This window comes from Argiope bruennichi, chromosome 6, assembly GCF_947563725.1.
Source record: "Argiope bruennichi chromosome 6, qqArgBrue1.1, whole genome shotgun sequence".
Taxonomy (NCBI): Eukaryota; Metazoa; Arthropoda; class Arachnida; order Araneae; family Araneidae; genus Argiope; species Argiope bruennichi.
This window is the reverse complement of record NC_079156.1, coordinates 58544506-58550189: the sequence shown is the minus strand read 5'-3', so window position 1 is coordinate 58550189 and position 5684 is coordinate 58544506. Positions and strand designations below refer to the sequence as shown.

Genomic DNA, 5684 nt, shown 5'->3' with positions numbered 1-5684 from the left:
CTAAAATTTTGAAAAATAGTTCTTTCTGGATATCTAGTTTTCAAGAAGTAAATACGTATCAAAGTTAGTAGCGTTACGTCGAATGGCATTTCTTATTGAGTAATCCATTCTGTGCTAAGCCATTTTCATAAACTTTGTTGTTCTATAAATATCATCTTATTAAAATAATGAATCTATAATAAAACAGTAATTTAAAAATATAATTAATTATGAAATAATTATCCCCCCCCCCCAACTTAACTTTAGATCCCTTTCCACAAATTATTACAATTCGAGCAGTCTGCTGTGGCTCGGTGGCGCAACGGTAGCGCGTCTGACTCCAGATCAGAAGGATGCGTGTTCAAATCACGTCCGGGTCAAATTAATTTTAGATTCATATTCAGTGTCATTTTATACTGGGATAATAGTTTTGCATTTTATATTTGAGTCTCTTGCATTTTTCATGAAGTGTGATAGTTACAAGTTATAAATTAAAATTCGATGAATATAATGATAAGTACTATAATTAAGTAGTATTATTTCAGTGATGAATATCATTTCAATAATAAGATTATTTTCCACATTCACCACATGAAAATTAACTTCAAAATAAAAAAGACTTCCTTTCGGAAAACACAGTAGCAGTTACTTTTGAAAATCATAGGTAGAAAATGATAAGAACTAATTTAAATTTTAATTTCAAATTGATTCGTGACTGATTATGTAGAACTATTCAGGATAATTTTGTTACATTCTCTATAGATTTTTCTATTTCTTTTAAATATTTGAAAGCCATCAGTTTTTCATTATTTGGTATTTAAATTTACCAAACAAGATAATAATAATGTATTCAAGCTTTTTTTTTATATGCGAGAGAAGAAAATAAATTCAACAAAATACTTTTATAAATTGTTTTCCCTTTTAGTGTTTCAATAATAAATTATTCTGAAAATGAAATTAGAGACAAGATATAAGCATGCAATTTTTATCAGTAATATAAATATATAGTTAATGATTTATTAATGTTATTACAAGATATAGCAATTGTACTACCAGCAAAGTAGTTTGTAAGGGATTTAATCTTATTAAAAAATAAAATCCTGATCGCGATCCTTTTAGTTGCAGCACCATAGTCACAAAATTCGAATTGATTGCGTAATGTAGTCAATCGATGCTCATGCAAGTTATGTCAAACACGCAAAGTCAATTAAACTATGCAATATATAAAGAATCTGAAAGGAAATAACAGGCTCTCATGTTAAACATTAACTTAAGAAACTTGCCCTTAGATGGTATGCGCAGTCATTTATATGATGTAACAAGAAAATCGCGGTAATTAATTTCATTGGACGTTTGAAATGCTTATCGATCAGTTCGTATTGACTTCAGCCAAATCTATCTATGCAACATATTTTCATCCCCCTTCAACCCCGAAAAAAACTGTTTTATTTAGAAATTCTTAATTCTACTAAGTGTTCTCATTGCTTTCAAATAATTAAAAAAAATCATCAAATTGCTCTTTAACTGCTCTTTAATTTTTAGGAATATTAATTTTAAGGATTTCCTCGTTTTTTGTGTTAGTTTCACTATTAACTTTGCAATTCGTCTGAAAATTCTGATGCATAATTTTCTTCTCACACGGCACTTTCATGCAGATTTAACGTATTTACTGCAATTAATTGTAAATAATTTAATAGTAGACTTTTTTTCCTTTTCATATGATTGATTTCAGTAATTATTTCAGCGTCTCTCAATTTTTCAGTATTTTCTATTCGATTTTTCGTAGCAGTTTTAATCGGGCTATTTCCACAACGCTTTTTCAATGAATATCATTTAATCTTCCAATGAAATCCAAACATTTTTAAAGATTTATATCAAAAACCTTTTTATAATTTACAGCCTTCTTTTCTTTTTCATAATAACGGAATGCATTTCTGATTTTAGTGTATATATAGTTGTTTAAAAAATTTATAATGCCTTCGAAGATTTCATACATTTATTTTTAAAGGCAGACCCTCTAAGAATACACCGGATGGAAATTATTATTTTGTATCAGAGCTTTTCAATTATGGTTCACAGATTCAATTGGTAAATGACATTATTGAAGTCTTAGAAAATTCCAGAATGACGCGTTTTTGCATGTTCTCCAATATTTGTAAACGACTTATACAAAAAAAATGAATATGTTTTTGAGGTTTAAAAAAGCCACGCATTGGCTAGTTATTTTAAATTGAATTTTTTTATGTGTCAATAATTAATGCTTGATTTTGGTGCTAAATTACCATTTTTATGGATTGCAATGATTTATTTTCAATAGATCATTGCATATTGGGTTACAAAAATTCATTCAATTTTAAAAAGTGGTAAATAAGGATTTGCTTCAGAAAACCTTCTTCTTGCTCATTCTTCTAATATTACTTATTGTATAGAATAGCTAATAATGGATTAATAATACTTGCAACATCTCATAAAGGTATCAGTCTTCAAGGAAGTACATACCCTAAAAACCTGTTACCATTGATAATTGTAGTTATTCTTTATTAAGTCTTATTCACGAATTTGTAATATTTGTCCTATATGAATATATAACAAGAACAAATAACCAGTCCCATTGATATTTATAGGATTTGCATCTCAAATTATATGAATTATCATGTCAAAAGACAAAATTATTCTGCCAAAAAATTGCATAGCTAAAAAAAAAAAATAAAAAAAAAAAGCGAGTAGCACTTGTGGAGGAAAAATAATTCCTAGTAAAAAGATTAAATCTGGAAACTTTAAAAATATGTTAATCTAAAAAGAGAAGGTAATTATTCTAATTCCCATTTCCAATCTTCAAAATATTATCTTGTTTATATCAAGAAATAAGAATTTTTCACTGTTTAACCCAGCACGGCAAACAGGAGAAAGAAAAAAAAAAAGAAAAAACAAAAAAGAAACACCCTTTACTCAAGTTCTAAACAGCCTTGTAAAAATTCCAGATTTGTTGAAAGCATTAGAAAACACAAACCACGAACATATCGCTCAAACATATCAAATCTCCAAAAAATGCCGGTGGCAGTCAAAAGCTCAGCACCATCCCAATATTTACCTTGTTTTTTCACGGCCGCCCGCCGATTCTTTAAATCTTCTTTGAGAAAAACCTACTCGAGATGTAATCCATCTCCCGCTCTCACACAATGCAACAAACCAAAGCCAAATTTGCTCGAGAGAGTGAGAGAATGAGAGAGGGTGTAGATATTACTTGGCAGTATTTACACGCAGGGGTCAAGTGGGTAGTAGTAGATTCCCGCTGAGCTGGCGATAAGCCTCCTATGGTGTCCGCCTGCGAAGTGGCGAGTTAAGATATGGGTTTTGAGATGAAAGCAGATAGAAGAGGAAATAATCAGTGGCGGAAAGAACCTGATGTTTCATGGTTGCATTTTTGAGTGACTGGATTAGAAATCATGAGTGAATTCTTTAACGCTTTATTCAAGAACTTTACGAATGAGTTACAATGTTTTTAAAATAATTTTTTTATCAGTGTGATTAAAATTTTAATTTGGAGTTCTACGTTGTTAATTATAAATTGTCTAATAAGCGAATTCAAAACTCATTTTTATGACGATCCCAAATGGAATTGGAAAGAATTGTAGCTTAGCGAAGATGGGGCAAAAGAACAATCATCCGATATTTTAATCTGGGAGGGGGGAGGGCCTCGAAGTCAATATTTTAGCTTTAATTTTATTTTTTACAGACACGATGAGTCAATTAATATATGAAAACCAGACGAAAAACAACTATCATGCTCAAAACTCAAATAAATTTTACGCATTCTACGCCAGCAGAATGCTATTAAGTTTGTGAAATCTTTTTTTGGTTTCATTTTACTTCAGAGTTATTAAATAATGTCCGGTTTGAAAACCTTATAACGTATATATTAGGTACAATTATCAATTTTGAGTTGTTTTCAAAAAATATCTGAGCTTTTAAGTGCATTTCCATTTTCCCGCATTACATAACCCCCCGGGGGGTACCTCGAAATGAGGATGAGATGCTTCTGGCATGGTGGTTGGTTCTCGCCACCCTGGAGGGTACACTAATAGGTGGGGGATCTGACTTCTCCCATCGATGACGGGACGTACTTCCTTCAGGGAGGGTTGTACCGTGGCCGGTGATGGCCCTTAGGACTCAACCACAGTTCCCGCCAATGTTGCTGTTTCGGCGGTCCGGTCATTCAGTTTTTATGGTTTAAATCTGTGTGCCTTCGTGGCGGGTCAGAGAGTTAGATGGCTGACTGACTTCCCGCATTACATTAGACCTGCGTCAAGTGGTTCATCTTTCATAGCATCGAACCCATGGATCTTTGGCATCGAAGGTAAGGTTAGGTGCTGAGAGGAAGCCTTACATTATTAAGTTTTGTTTCACGTGGTGAGCCTGAAATGTTTATTATTTAATCAAAATTATCCGAGGCTGTATTTATTTATTTTTTGTTTTGTTTTTCAAATCTAATCTCCCTCCCCCTTGAGCCTCTGGTTGTAAGCTGGTTTCATAAAATCCATGCTAAACAATCTAATAATTACATGCTTTCTATTTTTCTCTCTCCTTCTGTCCCTCTCTCTCTTTTTATTGAAAAACGAGACTAGTAAAAGATTTCTTAATATCTTTTTCTTACAAGTTATTCTTAATCAGAAAAAACATCAAGACAGTCAAACTAAAAATAATGTTTCAATAATTAAGTATAAATAGGAAATGATTATGCAGTCTGTAGAGAATCGTCATCTGATTCATTTCGTACTCGCTTTTGTTAAATATACATTAGTGTTCGTAATTTTCTTTTCTTGCTATCTTTGCGTGTTGTTGTATATTAAACGAGGTGTAAAAGTTGCAAAATCGAAACATGTAATGATGTTTTACAGAATACTTCTGAAAACCGAATATAAATCAGCATGAGAAAGTCTTTACACAGTTGCTATGCTAATTCATTAAAAATATCGAAAATGGAAAAGGAAGAAAATATATTAAATTTGCATAAAATCGTCACTAACCATTGTTATTAATATATGAGTTACTTAATAATATATTGAATAAAATAGTGGACTTGCAGACTTTGATACTAAGATATATTAACCAAAATTAATTAACGATGAAAACCTAAAAATTATGTCTCAATTGAAAATTATTACTAAAACAAACAAAATTAGAAAAATAAAAATGATTTCCAAATGAAAAAATATAAATATACAATCAATTTGATTTCATTAGGGCACATTGTAACTAAGACATTTTAGCTCAATTAAACGGATACTGCCATTAAGCGAACTCTACATAAGAATTAAACGACAAAAAAAATTTTTTTTTTCACTACTTTTTAATAAATTCTGCAACAATAATGTAAATTGAAAGAAAATAAATATTTAAAATATTCTTGACTAGCCCATTAGCATTAGAAAATAATTAATTTAAGGTTTAATTGATTTTAAGATCTTTTCGATCACTTTACCTTTCGTAAGCTTTTGTTTGCTCCATTCCTTACGGAGTTGCTGTTAGAGGTATGTTATGGTAGATTTTGGTACAAAATTTATCTTAAAATGAATATGAAGGATAATATATAGATTAAGTTTAATTTTATCCAGTAAGACATTTTTATTACAAAATCAAAAATTTATTTTTGACGTTGGCTGTAAAGTTGACAGAAAACAAGTTCCACTATATATTATAAGAAA

The 5684-nt window shown here is 30.5% G+C and overlaps 1 non-coding gene across 1 annotated transcript; it reads left to right on the top strand.

The window, feature by feature from the left end:
* Nucleotides 1-287: 287 nt before the first annotated feature.
* Trnaw-cca (transfer RNA tryptophan (anticodon CCA)) lies at nt 288-359 on the top strand. Its single transcript has one exon. It is a non-coding gene; the product is annotated as a tRNA-Trp (tRNA).
* Nucleotides 360-5684: the final 5325 nt, after the last annotated feature.